Below are 24,970 nucleotides of genomic sequence, written 5' to 3'. Positions count from 1 at the left end.
CGCTAGAGATACCTAGGGTTTGCCAGAAACATTATTTCCCCTTCGTGGTAGATGACGCTGTAATTGTGAAATTTTTTTCATTTTTGGCAATTAAGAATGGACCCATTTGTGTCTACATTTATTATAAAAAAAGTAAATTTCTGTTCTAAACAGTTGATATATTGTAGAAAATTCAATTTAGTTTTGCAAATTTAATTGTGGAGTAAAATGTAGGTTTATACATTTAAAAATCTGGCAAGTATGCTACGCGTAACGTAACGTAGTTTTCTGTTTCCCCTCGGGTTTGATTTCGATGAGTCGCTTCGAATATCACTATCAGTGTAACTGATTCCAGTGTACTCTTCCGTCCAACTGCCGTAGCTGATTACACCGCCAACTACCACGAATGGAAAAACATCTTTCAGATTGCGAAACTGTTTGGCGTAGAATCCAGTAGAATAAAACAAGTTGACTCCCCCATGTGGGTGTGGAGGGAAGTTAGGAAGTTGATAGTTTTAGTACAGGTAGATGTTTCCTTTTCTAATATTAACTTTTCATCTGGAAAATTTTTTTTCGTACGATGCGTATTTTTCGAGATATTTAATTGTTTCAAGTTAAAATAAAAACCCTGTATTCTACTCGTTATCGCGTGCTCTGGTTTGCGTGGTTTTCTGTTCTTTGTTCTTTGTATTTTAGTTGCTTTTCTTTTAAAGTTTGTCAGCTGCAACCGTAGAGAACTTAATGTAGAAAGTTATTTACATCGAAAATGCGCGCGCAATACGTTGCCACTTACTTTTGCTGATTTCCCCACCATCTTCACTGTGAAACATGCACTTCAAATTTGCCCTGTGCCACTGTTAATAAGACATTAAATAAGATGGCGGACAGTTGACTCTGTTGTGGGAATGTTGTTTTGCTCTTAGGCTTTGAGAGGTGTATTTGATAGTGTGTGTTTATCATTGTGGGGGTGGATCGTCGGACAGTTCCTTGAGGGCAGCGAAGACAGTTGCGTCGCGGAGAGCTGTGCATTCCTTTATTATTTACTTTCCTTTAACTGTAGCTTTCTGTGTTTGGTAGTTTTTCTCAGGTATTAGTTTTTGTGGTCGGCTTTTGTTGCGTTTGAGAATTTTTAGGCCAGCGTTGAAGTCTGTTAGTCTGTGGTCTACACTCATAAGGTGACCTGCAAAGGCTATTTAGTCCTTGTTTTCCGAGTATGTTGCCCACCCTGTGAGATGTTTTGTTGTAGTAACTCAGACCCTATCATTTGCTTGTTGTTGCGAGCGCTCCTTGTTCATGTGTGTTTGTTGGTATATTGTGTGCGCTTATTGTTGTAGTCCATTTTTGTAGTTGTCTTCAATGAGCGACATTTAGTCAGTAAGTGCAGCACGTGCTGGAAACTGACTTGTTTATGGCTGGTGCAAATGGCTCTGAGCACTATGCGACTTAACTTCTGAGGTCATCAGTCGCCTAGAACTTAGAACTAATTAAACCTAACTAACCTAAGGACATCACACACATCCATGCCCGAGGCAGGATTCGAACCTGCGACCGTAGCGGTCGCTCGGTTCCAGACTATAGCGCCACGAACCGCACGTCCACTGCGGCCGGCGACTTGTTTATCTGTAATAGTGTGGTCTGAGATTTTTTTGTATGGCTGTTATGGTGGTGGTAACTTTCCTGAACATAGGAAGCCGATGTCTGTTGTTATGTCTGTGTATTATAAGGTCAAGGAAACCTAAATTTTTGTTACTTTCTGTTTCTACAATGAATTTCATTTCTGGCGTTTATGTCATCGTGGAGTTGTTCGATGCGACTGAGTGTTCCATCTAGAAGGCATATGATATCATATACATAGCGATGCCAATATACTATCCTGTGTTGTTTGGGTCTTTCTGCTATTTTGTACTTAGTGTTAGTAAGGAAGATGTTGACTAGAAGTAGACTGTGTGATGACCCCATCTAGTGAGTAGGACTCGTCGTCAAGTTAGCAACAGTTTTGCCCTGTGATTGTTTTTAGAATGTTTCTTGTTTCTTTTGCGTGGGGTCGAAGGATAAGAAATAACAAATGCAAGCACAGCTCTCTGCAACTGAATTCCGTACTCTATTCTCAAAGAACTGTCAGACTACATAAATCCAAAAACACATACACACACACACGAAATCTCAACATTCTCTCTCTCTCTCTCTCTCTCTCTCTCTCTCTCTCTCTCTCTCTCTCTCTCTCTCTCTCTCTCTGTCCCCCTCCCTTCCTCCTTAATCCACCAACCCATCCACCGACACACACACACACACACACACACACACACACACACACACACACACACACACACACACACACACACACACACAGAGAGAGAGAGAGAGAGAGAGAGAGAGAGAGAGAGAGAGAGAGAGAGCGTTAGATTCACCTCTCAAATCCTAAGACCAAACCAACAACACACAATTAAGTTCTCTATGACTGCAGAAGAAAAACTGTGAAAGAAAAACTATTACTCGTATAATACTAAGTACAGAAAACCACAAAACGTAGTAAAAAGGGATATAGGTAAATATGTTTTCCTTTTCATACTTGTAAAAACTTTTCTTAAAAACCGAAATTTCCATACATACAGCTAGTAATGAGCAATTTTCCTGTTATTTAATAGAAAGGAAATAAAAAGCTCATTGATGATGCTCAAACTTCAGCAAACATGTCTGGGAAAAGACAAGGGAAAAATGTGTTTGCTCAAGACGGAATCTTTCCAGAAATAAATTCATTTGTAAGCAAACAAAGAGTGACTCTCAAGCTCAAAATGAACACTGTACGATCACTATGATTCGCCACGAATTTCTGAAACCGATGGCGATTTAAGACGTAGCAGACTGGACAGAAACATTATTTTATGTAAGAAACACTGATTCAGGTTTCTAGGCCAATTCGAAAGGACAATGGAACCTCTATACTCAGAGTGTTGTTTAGCGAAAAGCAGACCCAAACCAGTGCGGCCGACTTGTCTGGCGAAACGGTAATAAATTATTGTATGAACGCAAACGTTCGTCATGAATCAGTGTATCTATTAGAGAAAACCGCATCAAAATCCTTACAGTAAATCCTGCGTTTAGCCTTCACATACAGAGAGAAAAACGCAGCGGGGGACTTCATAATATGTAATGATGATTTTGCAACACCGAAACTGCACATAATTTTTTGGTGAAGTGAAATTATAAAATTATAATATTTGTTTTTATTTTTTTTTCTTTCAGTAATCTATCCAAAAACACAGCGTCTTGTTAAGAAGTTAGCGCCAACCAGTCTCCTCTTTCTCATCCTAATATCAAATAACATTCATTCGCCTGTCATGAAGTACTCTACAATTACAAGTAAGTTATATCAATTAAATAACTTCGTTCAATTTTCGTAGTTACAAAGTATAATGGCTACTTTAGTTTTTTCGGACTGTGAACGAAACACATCTTCGAGTACAAACATTTCCGAAAGTACAAGACGACATTTTCACTGCGAAAAATCTTTAGCCCTGATTTACAGATTAGTAAGCAATTGATGCTAGCTTCTATCGGATGAAGCTATTGACTAAGAAAGTAGGACTCAAAAAAGGAGTATGGAAGGTTCCGTAAGCTCAGAAAAAAGCTTACGGCAAAGCTGCACATTCGGTTTCCAGTCAAACATTAGAAAAGGAAATTTAAACGCAAACTGGAAATCTGTAGAGGATTTTTAAAAAGTGGACAGGTAAAGCACGAGATGAAGAAATACGAAAAGGACTAGGTGAGGACAGAAGAATATGTAAAATGCTGAGCTGAACAAGGGAGAAGTTAGTGGTATATGTGGTATGGCATCCAAGAACGGTTAATTTGGGATTGGAAGGGGTAGCAGAGCGGGAAAGTACTCAGCTCAGTGTATCTCTCATATTTGCTTGGTCTGCGATTTATAGTTGTAAACCTCTTTTTCAGTACTGTTTTGATGACAGGAAATCGCTCCGCACGGCCACCGGCGTATTGCAGGCAACACTAGACCTGCATTCTCTGTGTCTCCAATATTGAACGGGACAGTCTAGCCAGTGTATAGTGTTCAGCTTCTCAGCATGCCGCCTCCAAGTCATTTCAAGTTTAGATTGTGTGCCAGCTATCAGTTTGAGATAAGAATGGCTGTCAGCACGGGAAGTAGTATTGCCTTACGACACAGTGACCTCACTGGGAATATTCAGACGCTGTTGTAGGTCGGCTTCGTAGTGGTCACGTTCGGTCATTAACAGCTTCTGACCGGACACATTTCACTAATTTGCGGACCTGACTTGTAGAAGTGGGGTAACTTCGAACCTCTGTAGCTTGGATAAAGATATCAAGGAAAAACTGGTTCAAATGGCTCTAAGCACTATGGGACTTAACATCTGAGGTCATCAGTTCCATAGACTTAGAACTACTAAAACCGAACTAACCTAAGAACATCACAAATATCCATGCCCGAGGCAGGATTCGAACCTGCGACCGTAGCAGCAGCGCGGTTCCGGAATGAAGCGCCTAGAACCGCTCTGCCACAGCGGCCGGCTATCAAGAAAATGTTCACGGTTGTTTGAGAGTGGGATGATAGAAATATGTCTTAAAAATTTCACCCACTTGCTGTGCATAACCGTCTTGGAACCCTCAGCTGCGTCTTGGTCCGTTGGTGACGGTGAAAATACAGTAAGAAAACATTCTTGTGGGATTCTCCGAGGAATCGCCACATCAAATGCAAGAAGAACCGATTTGCAACCATTTGCCTAAACAAGAGGAAGTGTGTAAGATTCATAATTTGGCCCTGTATTATAGGCTAGTGACACTAAGACGATCCTTCTGTCTAGTACAGAAGTGGTCCCTAGTCCAAGGGCTAGCTACAATACTTGATCCCACATTTTTATCACCAATAGAGCCCAAGTTTTTGAGCACTGGAAAATCCCGTTTTTATGCGCGACGGTTTGGAAATTATTAGATACGCATCCTGTCGTATGCATACCTATAAGTATGCTTTCCTTCCTATATAGTATCACCCGAAGGTGCTGCTTTAACGCAGCAAAACCGGTCGTGTGAATAAATCATAGAGTAGTACCTGTTTCCGGTTCCGTTTGAGTTCGGTTTATCATGAATTTCAACGATCGTTGCTGCTGTAATGACACATTCCGTCACAGAGACATACAATACATTAAAGTCTGCGCCAAAGATTAAATTGAGAGGAATTTAGAATATAATCTCTGTAATGTTCATATTGGATTCTCTTTAGTTTCATACTCCAAGAAGGAGTAAAGATACACTTTCGATTGTTTCCATTGTAGGGGATGGACGTAATTTTTAGTGTGTGTGTGGAAAGGCAGTCATCTTGTTAGTATTTATGATTTGCGCGACGAGCAGAGCAGGTCTTACTGTTTTGTGAATATAAAAATATTGAGAAGTATCTAAGTTTTACGAGAATTATTTAAAGCGACGTGCATTCTATTCCTTGGTTTCCACCCTCTTCCTAAAGTAAACCGGTGGCGACTTTTCACGGATGATGCTGTAGTATACAGGGAAGTTGCAGCATTAGAAAATTGCAGCGAAATGCAGGAATATCTGCAGCGGATAGGCACTTGGTGCAGGGAGTGGCAACTCACCCTTAGCATAGACAAATGTAATGTATTGCGAATACACAGAAAGAAGGAGCATTTATTGTATGATTAGTATGATAGCGGAACAAACACTGGAAGCAGTTACTTCTGTAAAATATCTGGGAGTATGAGTGCGAAACGATTTGAAGTGGAATGATCATCTAAAATTAATTGTTGGTAAGGCGGGTACCAGGTTGAGATTCATTGGGAGAGTCCTTAGAAAATGTAGTCCATCATCAAAGGAGGTGGCTTACAAAACACTCGTTCGACCTATACTTGAGTATTGCTCATCAGTGTGGGATCCGTACCAAGTCAGGTTGACGGAGGAGATAGAGAAGATTCAAAGAAGAGCGGCGCGTTTCGTCACAGGGTTATTTGGTAAGCGTGACAGCGTTACGGAGACGTTTAGCAAACTCAAGTGACAGACTCTGCAAGAAAGGCGCTCTGCATCGCGGTGTAGCTTGCTCGCCAGGTTTCGAGAGGGTGCGTTTCTGGATGAGGTATCGAATATATTGCTTCCCCCTACTTATATCTCCCGAGGATATCACGAATGTAAAATTAGAGAAATTCGAGCGCGCACGGAGGCTTTCCGGCAGTCGTTCTTCCCGCGAACCATACGCGACTGGAACAGGAAAGAGAGGTAATGACAGTGGCACGTAAAGTGCCCTCCGCCCACACCGTTGGGTGGCTTGCGGAGTATAAATGTAGATTTAGATTTAGATTACAAAGATACACACGGTCAACAAAGAGAAGAACATCGATGGCGACTAATGAATTAATATTGTGGCAGAAGCACTAATTCTATGTTTAAGATGAGAACTCTGAATAAATCAACAATGAAGTAGAATTCAAAACTATTATTAATCGGAACTGTAAATTATATTACAGGCAAATTTCATGCAGCACTGAATTTGTCCGCCCTCAAGGCGGTCAATACAGTCCGTAAAAAAAGCCTTTCAAAAGTTCCATGTCCATAACGTTTTCTCTTTTCAAAAAAAACCATAAATTTAATTTTTTTAAAATTATTTCGGCACACTGCCCAGGTTATAAAGTTGTATTTCGTATGAGTTCCTGAGTTGTATAAATTTTCAAGCTTTTGGGCATACGTTTATATGAACTTCTTTCTTGTAATAGAGCTAAGCCATCGGCACACGGACCGTGCATCCGAACGTTGAGCGTGCCGAGTTTCTGACGTCACAGCGTGCAATAGCACGGTCGGGAATCTTTCCGAACGTGCAGAGTAGTATCTGGCGTGTCAGATATTCTGAGCGTGCGTCTGACCGTTGACCAATGAGATGACATAACGCGCGCCACCTACGTCACAAGCACGCCGTCTCTGTTCAGTACAGAGTTGTGAGGCGCCATATTGGCATTCATTTCAAGCCTATATGTATATATGCCATTCCGAGCACCAGAAAATTGAGAATCACTGCAAAACCCGTTGTTAACTGTGTGATTCGTTCCAAAAAGAAAATAATGAGAAACATCACATTCGTGGCAAAACAATTATTACCACATTCAGTTTTTTCGTTGGGGCGGTGGTTCGCGTGCTGACACAACCAATTTTTTTTCCTAACATTCGCGTTTTTATTAGGTTCTGATACTTCGTTATTAGTTTAACATAAGTATAGGCTATAATATTTGATGTTATGTAAATACAAGTTCACCTTTTTTTGAGGGGTGACTTGGTTCGATTGGCTTAATCTAAAGGACAGCTTGCGCTACTTGTATAAATATATTTTGCTCCTTCTTCTTTTACGCTTCGTAATTCACTTGTTGCAGAGATTCTGCTACTGGATAGGAACAGTGATAAAGTAAGACTGACCTCGGGGTTTTACTAATATGTGGGAATGATGAAATAATGTTTATATTATGCGGAGAAGTATTCCAAATTTGTAACGCACTGTTTGTAATGGAACTTTTATAAGCCTGTGTCCTTATTGATTGGACATGGTACTTTCCTTTTCGTTGACGATGGAAGAAATGTGCGTTTTAGTAGAGCTAAAGTGGGAATTTTACGTGCTCCCGTCGAATAACCAGTGAGATTTACGAACTAGAAACATCCCTCAACTGTCGCTGGAGTGCGTTGCGATCTCGTATACCGTATGCACAAGTCGCATTGTTCCTGAGCGTTCAGCAGCGCGTTGAACTTTCCAAGCTCAACGCTAACGTTCGACAGCACGGTCCGTGTGCCGATGGCTTAAGGTACAGGTCCTTAACCCAGATAGTCCGGAATTACTTGTTTTTCAAAATTGATTTATATGTTATCTACAATGATTCACAAGGTTGTAAGGAAGAAAGTAAAAACAATTTTGAGTATTTATTTTTATTTAGTATTTCCAAAAATGGGCGTCCTTGCAGAAGGACGTCAGGAAAATAAGTTCAAATGGCTCTGAGCACTATGGGACTTAACATCTATGGTCAGCAGTCTCCTAGAACTTAGAACTACTTAAACCTAACGACATCACACAACACCCAGCCATCACGAGGCGGATAAAATCCCTGACCCCGCCGGGAATCGAACCCGGGAACCCGGGCGTGGGAAGCGAGAACGCTGCAGCACGACCACGAGATGCGGGCGACAATAAGTGAAACATGTTTTGGAAGTATATGACATTGCACAATTAACTTGTTTTGGTTTTTATACTTTCAAATAAACATAAATAAATTTGAATTATGGGCTAAACAGCTAATAAATACAAAAACAAAGAAAATAACCTATACACATATTTTATGCACTAGTATTATAAGACAAAAAGCAACAAATATGAAGTGGTTCGTCACGTTTCACGCACATAGTAGTAGTTTTTTTGTGCAACTTCGACATTTCAGCTGCTTCTTCTTTTTTGTTATCTCGTCCGTTGGCAATTCAGCAACCTAATGTTCTGCTCCATCAAATCTAGAATCTAGTTTTGCCCTCTTACTAGGGCGTCCTCTGCTGGTAGTGACTCTTCTGTTACTTTCAAGAATTGCAGTGACAATTCGACGACGAAATGTCAGATGATCTATGGGTTCTTCGTCTTGTAAAGATCCCAGGCATTTTGCTCTGCAATGGCTATAAAATGTGCAATGATGGGGGAAATCCCACTTACAGAGCATCTATATAGGGACACATTTTGGTCAGCTCGATCTTTGCCTCCCATTGTAGGAGTGTAATAAGTTAGGTTGAGGCTCGCTAATCCTTTTCTTTTGTTCCCTGGAAAATCTTGCTACAGAGCGTAGTGGTTGAAAGTTGGTGGCTACAGTAACAACATTGTTGTCATTCCAACGTACAATGGAAATCCCGGATGCTGAGTCAGAACAAACATCATATGATCGTCTATCTTCTTTTATCATTTTATCTACAGATGGTAGAGTACAATTCTTAGCTGTTTCCTCTTATTGCTCCTGTTGCTTCCACGCCCCTCTTTTAGGTCATGTAGTAGTTCAACACTGCAAAAGAGGTTATCAATGTATATTCGATACGGAACATGTCGAAGTAACTGGTCAACATTAGTCATTACTACACCGTACCCCATACCTTTCGTTTCATAATCCTTAAGACACGTGCCAGCGTTAGATATTTCCTCATCTTTTGATTCTAACATGTCCAAAAGTTCCATCAGTGTACATCATTTTCTGTGAATACAAAATGACAACATATTACTCTGACGTCCTTCTGGGAGGACGGTTGAAAACATTTTTGAATTACAACTAACGAAAACTTTCAATCGTCATATGAACCCGTAAATAATATACAGGGTGTTACAAAAAGGTACTGCCAAACTTTCAGGAAACATTCTTCACACACAAATAAAGAAAAGATGTTATGTGGACATGTGTCCGGAAACGCTTAATTTACATGTTAGAGCTCATTTTAGTTTCGTCAGTATGTACTCCAACGTGATCAAATAGTAAATTTACACAATCAACATATGTAGACTGACGAAAATGAGCACGCAGTTGTGAATCACGTCATCAACACAGACTTTCTGTGAACGTTTGGGCAGGCATTGTTGGTGATGTCTTGATTGGGCCCCATGTTCTTCCATCTACGCTCAATGGAGCACGTTATCATGATTTCATAGGGATACTCTACCTGTGCTGCTAGAACATGTGCCTCTGCAAATACGATACAACATGTGGTTCGTGCACGATGGAGCTCCTGCACATTTCAGTCGAAGTGTTCGCACGCTTCTCAACAATAAATTCGGCGACCGATGGATTGGTAGAGGCGGACCAATTCCATTGCCTCCACGCTCTCCTTACTTCAACCCTCTTGACTTTCATTTATGGGGGCATTTGAAAGCTCTTGTCTACGCAACCCCGGTACCAAATGTAGAGACCCTTCGTGCTCGTATTGGTGACGGCTGTGATACAATACGCCATTCTCCAGGGCTGCATCAGCGCATCGGGGATTCCGTGCGACGGAGGGTGGATGCATGTATCCTCGCTTACGGAGGACATTTTGAACATTTCCTGTAACAAAGTGTTTGAAGTCACGCTGGTACGTTCTGTTGCTGTGTGTTTCCATTCCATGATTAATGTGATTTGAAGAGAAGTAATCAAATGAGCTCAAACATGGAAAGTAAGCGTTTCCGGACACACGTCCACATAACATATTTTATTTCTTTGTGTGCGAGGAATGTTTCCTGAAGGTTTGGCCGTACCTTTTTGTAACACCCTGTAGGTTAATTCTTGAAGATACTATAAGACAAGTTTCAGAATTGTTGATGTAATATGAAAGAAAATATACATACACATCGATAAAAAGATCGGTCAGTTCATCCATGGTAAAGTCGGCCCTATTTTCAAGACACAGATTCTCACACACTATGAGTGACAGCGTCAAACTGACAGTCGCAGCGCGCAACTGACTCTGCCCACTTCATATAACAATGCGTCACAGTGCGTTGCAACAATGCGTTATTTGCAAAAATAAATAATTTCAACAGTGAGTGACGCCGTCCTTCCAGAAGGACGTCAGGGTTATCTGGGTTTAAGTTCGAAATACTATTTCTGAACCGCGTTGTATATCCTGGGACGTTGTTCGGAGCAGAAAGAATGCACTTGTACTACGGTCTACGCAAAGAGACGCGAAACCCCGGCGGGACGAAGCGTCTCGGGCGCGCGTGTTTTGTTGCCCCGGGTGGAGTCGCAGCGTGGCAGGCGGCGGCACACACAGGGCAGCGCGTCGCAGCGTCTGCAGAAGAGGAGCGGAGCCGAGCAGCCGGGCTCAGCGAAACGCGAGTCCCTCCCACCTCCCACACCAGCCGGCCCGGCTCCTACCTAGCTAGCCGCCTCTCGGGCAGTCGCCGAGGAATTTCTGAGCGCCGCCACCGCATACCCGTCACGCCAGCGGCCTCCTGCACACAAGGTAACGCAAACGCAGACCTCGCCACATCCCATCCTGCGGTGTTTCTGCATTTCGGATCAGGTCACCCTTAACATAACGTAGCAGCCACTGGACAACAAATTGTTAGAGAGGGAAAAAGAGAGACTGAGGTGGAGAGGACATTGAGAGAGAAGGGGGAGGGGGGTCAAGTGAGTGACGGGGGAGGGGGGGGGAGGGGGAGAGGGGGGAGAGAGAGAGACAGAGAGAGAGAGAGAGAGAGAGAGAGAGAGAGAGAGAGAGAGAGCGGAACTAATGGTTCAAAGTTCAAATGGCTCTAAACACTATGGGACTTGACATGTGAGGTCATCAGTCCCCTAGACTTAGAACTACTTAAACCTAACTATCCTGTGGTGTGCGTACTGTAAGACCTTTGGTACACACACCATGAGATTATTTGATTTGTCGCTCAGTGTCAGCAATATGTCTCGTGGTCTTATCGTGGCTTGTTTATCTTGTGCTATTAGGTCAACCGACCACTTGCACGCTTAGAGTAACAGATAGACGGTGACCAACTTTAAACAGAACTTGATTAATTTTCACACACATTTATTAAAATAATAACAATCATAAACCTTACTTAACTTGATTCTGGATGCTATTTACAATCGACAGTCTGAAGTTCCTTTGGTCTTGTACGTTAATCTTATCCTCACATATCTCTGATACTTGACAAAGTGTCTATACATTTCTCTTCATGGCTATCCACAGTAATATGATAATGTTATTGGGCGCAGACTGAAACTTGACTATAGACTGGTACAGACTAATGCAGAAAAATGCAGACTGACTAATCGGAGGTCTGTACACTCGTTATAATACCTCGCGCGTTCAGGTATCACTGCGCGAGTGTGATCCGCGAGGAGAACAGGTTCTACGTTAGGAGCAATCTCATTGGCTGCGTTGCATATTAATACGCGGATCGGCGGAAGCAGAATTTGGTCCGTCTCTAAGGCAGCGCCATCTCATAGTGCGGAGACGGACGAGCGCTGCGCCTGCACTGTTGTGCTTAGCGGGGCGCCCTCTAGTGGGAACGTTGTGTACGCGCTGACTACGTGGAACTATGTACACAACATAACCTAAGAACATCACAAACATCCATGCCCGAGGCACGATTCGAACCCGGGACCGCAGCAGCAGCGCGGATCCAGATTGAAGCGTCTAGAATCGCTCGGCCACAGCGGCTGGCAGCGGAACTAAGACTGCTGAGCAGGACACTATAACATTACAATAACAAAGATGTATGTGGCAGGCCGGCCGAGCGGTTCTAGGCGCTCCAGTCCGGAGCCGCGCGAATGCTACGGTAGCAGGTTCGAATCCTGCCTCGAGCATGGATGTGTGTGATGTCCGTAGGTTAGTTAGGTTTAAGTAGTTCTAAGTTCTAGGGGACTGATGATCTCAGCTGTTAAGTCCCATAGTGCCCAGAGCCATTTTGTATGTGGCAGTCGACACCCTAGGACCTAGAGAATTAAGATATCGTATCCTTGCGCCACATGTCTTGCAGAACTTTTCCACTTCAGTAAAACAAAGTAACGGCATTTCCTTACGAACAGCGAAATTTCTCGTTTGAGTAATAATCTTATAATCCCCGAACGTGAGAAAGTCGTGGATATTGTTGTTATTTTGGAAAGACTACTTGGTACGACGGTAATGTGGCGGAATCGGCGGAAGTGGTAGAGGGCCAGACGCATGCCGCTCGGGGTTCTCCCCGCTGCGGCAGTGATGGAGTGTGGATGTGAACTCTCACAGGAAGAAAGTAACATAGCCTGTAAACTATCATTTTATTTGGCCCGGCCAGCTGCATTTCAAAGAAATGGTTAAATAACGCAAATACAGGGAAGAAACTAAGTTATATCATCGAATAGAGAGCCAACAAGTTAACTGACAACATAGACGAGATTTCCGCAGTGAACAGGGCCGATTAGAGTTACAAAACACTTTGGATGTACACCTTCTAGTTTGCTGACGACGAAAGTAGGCTGAGACTTGCACTCCACATTTCATATTTCGATTCGGTTCAGCGGCAACTGAATGTAATCGAGTCAAATAAGGCGAATTAGGTCAAGAAATGAGGCACAAAAACTGTTTTTCATTTACTTGCGTCTACAGTCATGTAGTGTTATAGAAATGACAGCATATTCTGGCTGGACTGTTATTCATCAATGCCTTTTCGTCCGTTTATGGCATTTTCGAGTGACAGCTCAGTATAAAGTGCGTCAGTGCAAAAGCTTTCCTTTTCAGAATGCACTGTCTTCCTGTCAACCACGTTTAAATATTCGATTTTATTAATAACACACGAGTCTTCGTCGTTTATATGGGATGTTTTACAATTGCTTTTACATGCTTCAAGGGGTTGTGGAGGGGACTTGCTGGATATGTTCTTAGTCATTTGCTGGATATATTCCATCTCTCTCTCTCTCTCTCTCTCTCTCTCTCTCTCTCTCTCTCTCTACGGTATTATACACTCCACAGCTCCCTCTAGTACCATGGAAGTTATTCCTGATGTCTTAACAGATGTCCTATCATCCCGTCGCTTCTTCTTGGCCAGCCGGGGTGGCCGAGCGGTTCTAGGCGTTACAGTTTGGAACCGCGCGACCGCTACGGTCGCAGGATCGAATTCTGCCTCGGGCATGGGTGTGTGTGATGTCCTTAGGTTAGTTACGTTTAAGTAGTTCTATGTTCTAGGGGGCTGATGACCTCAGAAGTTAAAGTCCCATAGTGCTCAGAGCCATTTGAACCATTTGAATCTATATCTTGTCAGTGTTTTCGATATATTCCTTTCCTGCGGATATGCGGATTCTCCTCATATTTTACCATACCAGTACACTTAATTTTCAACATTCTTCTGTAACATCACAATTCAAATGTTTCGATTCTCTTTGTTCCTCAAAGTAAGGTCTATGTTTGATACTAGTTTAATATTTTTTGTGGGATCAAAAATTTAAAACCGCTCTCACACCGGCCTGATTTAGCTTCACTGATCAGGATAGTAAAAAAACATGCGTATATTAAGGGAATTTTCATTCACAAAGCAGGCTTATCACATTCACACAGTTCAATACTGTTCTATCCTGATTAAATTGAGCTTACCTTTAATTCCAAATTCGTCGCGGTGCGACGAAAATTGTCAATCGATCTCCTGAAAACATTTGTAATAATTATTCACTTTCGGTGATCACATGGGGAAGACCGGAGATCTGCTGGTAAGACCGTGTTAGCCTATTTATTGAAAGTAATAAGCTGGATATCTTGAGCATACAAAACGGCAGGTTCGTCCAGTGTAAATCAGACGTTCCCCACTGATCCCGTGCAACACAGCTTCCTAAGCAGACACTGTCAATAATAATAATCAGTTAAATAATACGCGAACACACTTACTTTAGTGTAGTTCATGTATTAAATTCCTTCTCATACAGAATCTCATCAAGATGGTGACTAGCTCAACAATACATACATATACATCTTCGTTCTTTCACGCCTAATCGCCAAGATCTCCTTCATTCTTTTCATAAGAGAAAACATAGATAGCAGAGGAGCTATTCCATGGAGTCAATGGACGCTCCAAGGAATAATAGGGCTTGAAACTACTTTGCATTGATAATCATCGTATATTAAAGTTTAGGAATCGGTAAGATAAGAAGAGATATTTCGAGATATGTACTGAGTTATATAATTTATAAAATTTCTGAAAATATCGCGGAGAGACCGCGCATTCTGTACTCAATAGAACATTCATTACACTCAGAAAATCCTGTACTTCTTCTCCACTTTCACTGAGGATAGTAAAGTCGTAAGTGAATCTTATAGCCTAAGCAAGTGTCATGGCTAATTATAGATGCCACACACGGAACTACGAATATCTCTTATGGTGCAGCAATTTTACATTTGTAGCCAGCAATCTTCCTTACCGAGTGACGGTACGCAATTTGCTAACAACATTTTCCCTTTATGGTTCCATTCCCGGATCCTGTGCGGGAGCTCGGCTGCTTGTACGATATCACGAAATCTCTCAAATTTTATTCTCGTAGTCTTTGCCAGGAAGGAAATATGTTTTTCTTATTCTTCTTCGGATACTCATTCTTGGAATCATAAGAGACTTCATTACGTCGTACACAATATCTCTCTCGCAGCGCTTCCCACTGTTTCGAATTTACCTGACGCTCTTGGGCTGAGTAAACAATCACGCGACGAACCTGTTCTCTGAATCTCCTGCAGCTCTTCCATTACTCTGACTCCAAATCAGCAAGACGTGACTCACGTAGGCGACTTCCATCTTTCAGAGAAACTAGCATCTGGTCGTTCCACATCAGGCTGGTCCAGACGGGGTATTTGACGGCTATGGCATTTCGGTAGTTGATCGTTTGTGGGCTAAGGACGCAATATCATGTCGTGTTACCTTTTTAAGATCATTACATTACTTTTCCTTCTCTCGAAAAAAAAAATCACTAGTGCATAATATCTGCCAGTTTCGTTGGCTCTACATGAGCCACTAAACCTTATGATCTCAGTTCTTGTTCTACTTCTACGCGTTTACTCTGCAATTCACACTAAAGTGTTTAGAAGAGGGTTCACAGAAATACGTTAAGACTATCTCTCTGCCGTACAACTCTAAAACAACGGGAAAAATGAACACACAAATTTTTCAGTGCAGGCTCTCGTTTGTTTTACTACGGTGGTCATTTATTTCTCCATATGTAGCTGGGTGCCAACAAAATATTTTGGCATTCGAAAGAGAAATTTGGTGATTGAAATTTCTTTAAAAGATATCGTCGCAACGCAAAATGTAGTTGTTTTAATAATTACCGCTCCAGGTCGCATATTATGTTCGTGACACTCTCTCTCCTAATTCGCGATAAAAACGTGCTGCTTTTCTCTGACATTTTTCTGTGCTCTTTATCAATGCTTTATGGTAAATATCCATACTGGGCACCACTAACTCATAAGAGGACGCGCAAGCGTAATGTAGCCAGTCTCTTTATAAATACGTTACATCTTCTAAGTGTTCTGCCAATATGAAGCAGTCTTTGTTTCGCCTTCTCTACGTTTTCTGTGTGTTGGTTCCACTTCAAATATTTAGCTGAATTAGATTAAACCATTTTGCAATCCGATTTGAACTTGTGACGACAGCATCATATGCAACCAGTCTAAGATGGCCACTCAGATTGTCTCTTAAATCGTTTATATAGATCAGGAAAAGGAGAGAGCCTTTAACACTTCCATGGGAAACGTCAGATATCCAGATATTACTTCTGTTCTACTCGATGTCAGTTACTACGAACCCAGCCGCACAGCTGGAAGATACTCCACAGGCATACAATTTGATTAGTAGCCGTTTGTAACAGCGTCAGAAGCTTTCTAGAAATTCAAAAATGTGCAATCAATTTGACACCCCCTGTCGATAGCATCCATTTGTTCATGAGAATAAAGTGCTGATTGTGTTTCACAAGAGCGATATTTCCTGAATCCGTGTTGGCTTTTTGTCAATAAGTAGGTCTCTTCGAGGTAATTCACATTGTTCGAACACGATATATGCTAAAAAATCCTCCTGCAAATTGATGTTAGTGATAGGGATCTATAATTCAGCAAATTACTTCTATTTTCTTTCTTGTGCGCTAGTGTGTCTTTCTAGTTTTTCGGTACGAATCTTTGATCTAGCGAGCAGTTTCATATCAAGCTAAATATGCAACAGCATACTCCGTAAAGAACCTGAGTAGCAGCGAGTACGGACCGGGAGAAATGCCTTTAATAACTGATTTTAGTTGCTTCGCTATACTTATGGTATGCCGTTCTAAATTTAAGGGACCTACTTTCAAATTACTCATGTTGGCAGCTGTTCTTGATTCGAATTTTCGAAGATTTACTGCCTTTTCTTTGGTGAAGGAATTTCCGAAAATGCTGCTTAATATTTCCGTTCCAGTGGCGCTGTCGGTAACATTACCATCGCCACCACGCAGTAGAGATGTTGATTCTTTTCTCCTTTTCTCCTTTTGTGTACCAAGTCATCAATTTCTGCGATTGCATGTACGTTATCGAAGATGTTGTATTGGAAACAAGTGGAAAGAGACTAGCTAGGGATTTGGTGAAGAAACAGTCCTGGCATTTGCCTTAAGTTATTTGAAGGAACCACAAGGCCATAAATGATAAGTGCAGAGTACCTGAACCCTGGTCCTTGCGAAACGAGTCTATTCATTTAGTAACCGTATCCTCTCGCTCCATTGGGCACTCGAAGCTGGTGGAGTAATGACAACGATTCGATTAAGTCGTACTCGATCCCTGTACAATATGTTGCTTCTTTTTTGAAACTTCCCTGCACCGAAAAAGTTTGTGCTACCTATGAAGCATTCAGACGGAACTTAAATTATTTTCGGAACTTCTTCGGGCTTCACAATACTCTCAACTTAAAATTTATTACAGATAATGTTAATACATAGCTTCTGAACCCGACGAGTCGGACACAACTATTGCAGAAAGCATTCTTAGTTCCTAATATGTACTCTGCTTTCAAGACAGTGCGCGGAGATAGCAACGCCAAATTCTCTATTGCACCTTGTATCTCGACGAGGAAAATCTATAAGGCCTTTGACTGATATTCTGTAGGTTACTTTCGAGCATACACTATCGCTAATTTTTCTAGTTCCTGCTGTACAAAAATTTCACAGTTGTGTAATGTGAAGTATTATCAAATGTATGTTAAATATTATTGTATTTCCACGAAATATTTACATTTATGACGTTCATTCAGTACTTTTCATAATTCTGGTATCAATACTATTTGCCCACATCATTATCTGAAAGAAAAGCTTCACGAATCAGCAGATTGTTTGCAGAAAGGAAAGTAAACAGAGACGGAATACGAAGTTCTTGTCACTTACAGAATTAGTTGATTCCTCTGGCTAGGAAGGCAGTATGACAGCACCGCAGCAACGGTTCCAGTATGAATGTTAACAACTCACATATAATAATCGTAAAACTGTCGGTGTACATTACTCAGTTGATGAAGCTTCCTTTAAAAGACCAACGGACACTGGGAGAGCGAACCACACGTGTAGCTGAAACAAGTGACATCAAAGACGATGATATGCGTCCGGTGGTAAGTAGCCTGTAACCTTTGGTCTAGTATCGATAAACTTTTTGTGCGTTTCGTCATCAAATGAAAACCAATGTGACTGTCAAGAACAAAATTTTAGAATTTCTGAATCGTTTCTGAAAATTCATTTAGACGCATCTACAGACTACAAAACAATAAGGTTCACGAAGAAAACTAGCTTTAACCATCGGCCTAAAACCATGAAGGCCAATAATACGATATAGCGACGAGGCGCAGCGCGTAAAACACTGGACAAGTATTCGAAACGTGCGTTTTTCAACCACACGACCAAGGAGAAGATGCTGACTTACGTGTTACTGATATCTCTTAAGTAGAAAATAGTTTAATGAGCAGGATTAGTTTCGAATCGTGTTTCCTTTCTTGTCCAGAGTTCCGGTACAAGTTCCGTAATATTCCATTTTTGTGCATTCCTTAACATCAGTGCCACATAGTTTTCATCACATTATCCTAAAAATGGCGTTCTATCTCCCTAAGAAACCTCCGGAAAGATCAAACCACAGCTTATATTATGATTCCATGAGTAGGTAAAGTAAATCTTTAGCTATATTATAGTTTTACTCACTAGAGCACAGATCAGAACAGGTATAAGATTGGCATGAGAGACAAGATTTGTGCTTTCCTCCGCTAATAACAGGAGTAAAATGTTTCTAACAATAAATACCTATTGGGAACGAACTGTCTTCAATTTACATTGTGGATGGTCTTCCTGAGTAGTGGAGATGAGGAAATCAAACATAAATCGAGATTGTATGAAGTCGAAAACGTGCATTTCGGTGGTGCAATGATCGGCTCTCGGAACGGTGAATTCCCAAAAAGAAGTATTGAATTATAAAAAGGATAAGTCATCTATAAACAACGCTCTTCTAAAGAACTCTGACAATACAGTGCACCTTATATTTTCTGTTTACATCATGTAATGAACTATTCACTTGATTGTTAAGACACAACATTTGAATTTAATTTTGTATACACATTTTCAAATATGAACAAATCTATGCGGTTTCATTCTTGTTTTATGTCTCAAAACTTATTTTTAGAATGCGAGAAATATGACACCAATAGACATTCTCAGAAATCTGTGAGGTTTACGGGGACGACGCTGCTAGTGGTCAGAAGTAACTGGATGGGAGCGAATGTTCATCACCGTGGGGTGTGAGAATTTCACAAAGAGGACCGAAGTGCGTGACTATCAGACGTAACAGAAAGACTGCTCAAAAGACGCGACGCGTCGCTTGGAATGAATGTACATTTCACGAGACAACTAGTTTGCATGCAAATGTTGTCACCATAGGCAGAAAGTTCCTAAAAGGAGCAGTTACTACAGCTGGTCCGCCGAAAAGGAAGACAGCGAGGCTGTTTAGAGATGTGCTGCCAGATAGATTAGATTATATTAATACTTGTTCCATAGATCATGAATACGACACTTCGTAATGATGTGGAACGTGTCAGGTTAATAAAAGATGTCTGTACAAGATATTGCATTACACAAAATATTGCATGACAGTAATGTTTAAGCTAGGTTTTTTTTTTCCTCCCTTAATTTATATTAAAAAAAAACAGCCAGTGAGTAGAAGGAGTTGTCATCTAGAAATTCTTTTAATTTATTTTTAAATGTTGGTTGACTATCTGTCAGGCTTTTGATGCTGTTTGGTAGGTGACCAAAGACTTTTGTGGCAGCATAATTTACCCCTTTCTGTGCCAAAGATATGTTACAGATAGGTTCGATCAACATGCCAAGTATTCGTGTTTCGCAGATGGTTCGTGGTCTCCAGTCGCAATCCGTTTAGGGAAGACATCGCTCATTTCACGGGGCACTATTACAGAAATTAGGAGAACCGGTATTTGAGACCGACTGCAGAACGATTCTACTGCAGTCAACGAACATTTCACGTAAGGACCACGAGGATAAAATGCGAGGAATTAGGGCTCGTCCGGAGTCTTTTCGGACGTCGTTTTTCGCTCGCTCTATGTACGAGCGGAACAGTAAAAGAAGTGACTGGTAGTGGTACGTGTTAGAGTGGTGCGTGGTACCCTCCGCCATGCATCGTGCGGTGACTTCCGGAGTTTCTATGCACATGTAGATGTAGAGCCTATAAGTTAAAACAAACCATAAATTGTGTATTGCATCTGTTACATCTGTAACACACGTCTCTTTGACCATGTCATTACTTTATACCCCTAGTTAGCATGGATGCGCGCAGACAAATGTAACAACCATTCGCTATCTACGGTCAGTGTGCAAGCTCACCAGCACATTACGTCATACATTAAGTACGTCTTATCATAATCGCAACACAAAGCTCACTTATATACTTCCTAGCTGTGCCAATCCATAAAAAAAATAAAAAATTAACTTCGCAAAATGCTTCTGTTGGTGCAGTCCACTTATGGGCCAAGCTACCCTGCATTTCGCGCACATTTCAACGCCCTGTTGCACATACGAAAAAGCTGAAGCACTGTCTTTTGCCAGCCTCCTAACTTTACCCAAAAGATTGACGCATACAGGCAATTTATCTCTGTCAATAAAGGAAATGAAACTTTCTGGCAGATTAAAACTGTGTGCCCGACGAGACTCGAACTCGGGCCCTTTGCCTTTCTTGGGCAAGTGCTCTACCAACTTTTTTTTTATTTTATTTTTTAGTCTTTTTTTTACTTTTTTTTACATTAGTTAACCCTTTTATAAAATGGAACTAAAAAAAGGACCAAGTGCCACCGCCACTTTTCATCCTAAAAAAAGAAAAAAAATCTGTTCCACTTCAGGCGTTGGCTCCTGACTAAACCTACCCCAGAGAGCTGCCTATCTACCAGGGTAAATATAGGAAATCAAGGTTAGGGCTATCCTTACAAACAAAACAAAATCTTCTTTTTCTGAATTTTATTTCTATTTTTATTGTTGTTATGTTATTATTTTTTTGTTTTTGTTTAGTTTTGTTGTGTCATTGATCAGAGGCCTTCTGCGCCCCGCTGGTAATATGTTGAGTCACGTCTTCTCGAAATTGATGTGTTCTGTTCAATTGTTCAGAAATGTTCATTGGTTCAAACAGGAAACGTTCTTCTCTCTTGGCTTAACACATTCCAGCTGCGAGGCGGGTCGTGGAAAGCACTCCAACTGAGCTACCGAAGCACGACTCACGCCCGGTACTCACAGCTTTACTTCTGCCAGTACCTCGTCTCCTATCTTCCAAACTTTACAGAAGCTCTCCTGCGAACTAGCAATCCTGAAAGAAAGGAGAACTTGCCCGCGAAAGGCAAAGGTCCCGAGTTCGAGTCTCGGTCGGGCACACAGTTTTAATCCGCCAGGAAGTTTCATATTAGCGCACACTCTGCTGCAGAGTGAAAATCTCATTCTGGAAATAAAGGAAATGCTTCCATCGTCTCCCAGTTATGCTTCTTTCTGTTTTCGTTTTTCTCATTCAGTCACGCCCTTTCCTTACTTGTGTTATATCTGATTCTTCTTTATTCGCTGTTTCAAACTCCTTCTCTCAACCCCATTGCTAAATGCACCTTCAGTTTAAATCTGTCGGCTAACTATTTTCGTTTTTCTACTTTACATAAATTAATATAAACTCTGCTTTTCTGCTATATATACCATTGTTTTCCACTATTTGAGTTGAGTTATTTCTAACAGTTGTCTCCAATAGTAAATACGTCCTCAATGGAATGGAAATAACGGCCAACCAGTTGCAACATACAGGTTTATTAAACCTTGATCTTGCTTTCGATGATTTTAAAACTATCTTCTTCAGAAGGTATTGTACGTACAACCACATATTACCTATACGTAGTCTGGAGTCGTTGACTCTGTTTAGTACATGTGTGTGTCATCCACTTAATCGCCATTTAAAAAGACGCCATTTAAAAGTAGTAGCTCTCTACTGTACAGCCATGTCTTATAACTTTTTAAAATACCACACATTTGACAATAGATCCAACGATGTGCAGTATTATGATATGTGTGACGTTATGAAGCATAATGTAACACATATAGAATGTCTGGTTAGGTTAATAGAGGACACGATTACTCTAATCTTGTCAGGATAAATAAAGATAAGTACGTCAACGTTGAAGACAGTTGTGTAGAAAAGCAACGTAAAGCACATACCAGCAAGAACAGTAAATCTTAACACCGTTCGTGCTTTCTCTTCAGCACATTGCAATTTACTCCCGGAATATCGTCGTATTCACACAACCAAAATGTGAGTTCACTCCCGATTTTATGATGAGAACTTCTGAAAGCTTTGCTGTTAAATGACTTGCACACATCTGGATGCTGTTAATGCCTGCTATAACATCTTTGGCAATATTTTTTAATCGAGTTACGCGTATTTCACTTGCTTGATCGTTCAAGGTATCAGAGTGGAATGAGAAGATTATGTGAATGACCTTGGACGGATATTTTCCACAACAAAGAATGATCGTTAGTGCCGACGGTGTGTTGTAGATGGCACTGGGATCAGAGTCTAACTTAGCGAAGGGGTGAAAGAGCTATAAACGATGGTATGCGCAGGTGGTCCAAGAAGTTCCGCCGCCGACCGTAAACTCCGGTTAGAGGAATTTTTTGTCAATTCCCTCCCTTCGAGCTAAGACAGCGTGGGGGAGGGGACGGGAGGTAGGGCTTTTATGAGAGGAAGGGCCGGACGAGGGTTGCTGCTTTTATGAGTCAGCATCTGGGAAGAGGACGCCGGGCCAGGGGCTGCGTCGCTCACACCAAATTACCAAAAGACGAGCCTCACCACAGCAGCACCGTCACCTGCATTAATTTTGTCCTTCAGTACAAGGCAAACGCAAGTGGCCCGTATTCTGTTTACGGAAGAATTCAAATGACTGTCCTAGCACACTGGCAAGAATGGATCTAGAATGCCCTACATGAGTGATAGCCACTCCTGGTCTGTTTGAATGTGACTCGAATAACACAGTGGCTCATTTTGTTTCGTTTTATTTTTCAAATTTCTTCTAAACTACTCCAAAACATATCACAGTAGACGCATTCCGTTCACAGTACTTGCCGAATGGCTGCTGCATCCTCAATGAGTGAACATGTTTTTTGGAGGGAAGGGCTCCCCAACGTAAACTGTTCTTAGCTCTACTGTATTGCAAATTTAATAAGGAATGATACAAAATCACTTACTGTTACATAAATGAAAATTATGTAGAGATGCAACAAAACAGTAACAACAAAAATGGCTGTTTACGAATACAGGCAAACCAGCACAGCGCACATTTCTATCCAAGGTAAATTACCGTCCCTACCGACTAGAACAGCGATTCACCCATCCAGATGGAGCACTAGAAAAGACGATACGATCTAAATTTTAGAGTAAAATTCAGGTATTGTTTACATACCTGTTCAAATGTTCAAATGTGTGTAATATCTTATGGGACTTAACTGCTAAGGTCGTCAGTCCCTAAGCTTACACACTACTTGACCTAAATTATCCTAAGGACAAACACACACTCCCATGCCCGAGGGAGGACTCGAACCTCCGCCGGGACCAGCCGCACACATACCTGTGTAACTTACTAGTGAATATGATAATCACGTTGGTTTCAGAAAACGTCGATTCACAAATAGCATTAGCAGCACCCATTTTAGATCTACTGATAGAGAAAGGCCTTCTGTAAGACTATACAGCACATTGCTGTCTTCAGCTGCACTCGAGGATGTTTCCGTACCTCACCTACCCACTTTCCATTAGGTCGTGTCTTGGTCTTCCCCTTTTTCTTGGAATCCAGCAAGGATCTACTGTCCATTTGCCCCATCCAGCTCCATTTCCGTTTTATTGTGGTCATAATCACATGTACTACATAATTTTGTTCCCAGTTTGTTTTTCTACCGCTCCTATTAATTCCCTACATACATTTGTCCATTTCCCAATAAGAAACTCTTTTTTCGAATGGTTTTCATACTAAAAGTCTATGTCTCAAAAGAGGGATACTCGCTTGCCGTAAATTTATCGTGTCACCCTCATTGTAAGTTTAGCTGTGAAGAATCTGTTTAGTTTATCGAAATCGTCTCATACGATTTGTGCGCAGCTCGTGGTCGTGCGGTAGCGTTCTCGCTTCACGCGCCCGTGTCCCTGGGTTCGATTCCCGGCGGGGTGAGGGATTTTCTCTGACTCGTGATGACTGGGTGTTGTGTGATGTCCTTAGGTTAGTTAGGTTTAAGTAGTTCTAAGTTCTATGGGACTGATGACCATAGATGTTAAGTCCCATAGTGCTCAGAGCCATTTGAACCATTTTTTTTCATACGATTGCCACACACTCGTTGCCTTCAATTGCACTTAATACAATAACTCATCTAGTAATTCTATGACTTCATTGTTCATTTGCACTAATTTATTTTCGAAGTGATGATCACACATCATTTTAGTCTTATCACAACTGATCTACAGACCCATTTTCAACTTCACTTTTTTTCCGTTCTTCGACTTGTTTTTGAATTTGTATGCCATGGAGGGAAACAGTACAACGTCATTACCAAAACGAACGAGGGTAGTTCAGATATCTTCCACTGACACGTATTGCCTCTACATTTTCGATCTTAAAGGTCAAAAAATTTCCTCTTCAATTACTAAATTGTAGTTTGGTGATATAGTATTTTCTTGCCTGAGTCTTCTTTTAGTTCTGAATTTCGCACTTAAACCCTTGAACACCCTCCACAGGCACAGGCAGGTGCATCGGAACCGACCGACCACCGCGTCATCCTCCGCCAATGGCGTCATCTATGCCGTATGGAGAGTCGAAGGTTCAGCACATCGCTCTCCCTGTCGTTGTCAGTTTTCGTCACCTGGAGGCGCTACTACTCGGTCAAGTGGTTCCTCAGATGGCATCAGGAGGCTGAGCGCACCCCGTTCGAGATCTTCCATCTAGGGAAAATTCATGGTAGTACCGAGAATCGAA

At 41.5% G+C, this 24,970-nt stretch overlaps 1 protein-coding gene across 1 annotated transcript in view; it reads left to right on the top strand.

The window, feature by feature from the left end:
• The first annotated feature begins 10,896 nt into the window (after positions 1-10,896).
• The window catches only part of LOC126335458 (protein winged eye), a 382,243-nt gene continuing 368,169 nt past the window's right edge, over positions 10,897-24,970 (top strand). The window contains exon 1 of the mRNA XM_049998751.1: positions 10,897-10,947. The gene's annotated coding sequence lies outside the window, so the exon portion shown is untranslated. The remainder of the gene's footprint in view (positions 10,948-24,970) is intronic.

This window comes from Schistocerca gregaria, chromosome 2 (assembly GCF_023897955.1).
Source record: "Schistocerca gregaria isolate iqSchGreg1 chromosome 2, iqSchGreg1.2, whole genome shotgun sequence".
Lineage (NCBI taxonomy): Eukaryota > Metazoa > Arthropoda > Insecta > Orthoptera > Acrididae > Schistocerca > Schistocerca gregaria.
The sequence above is the reverse complement of the archived record's forward strand: the minus strand, read 5'-3'. Positions and strand labels throughout refer to the sequence as shown.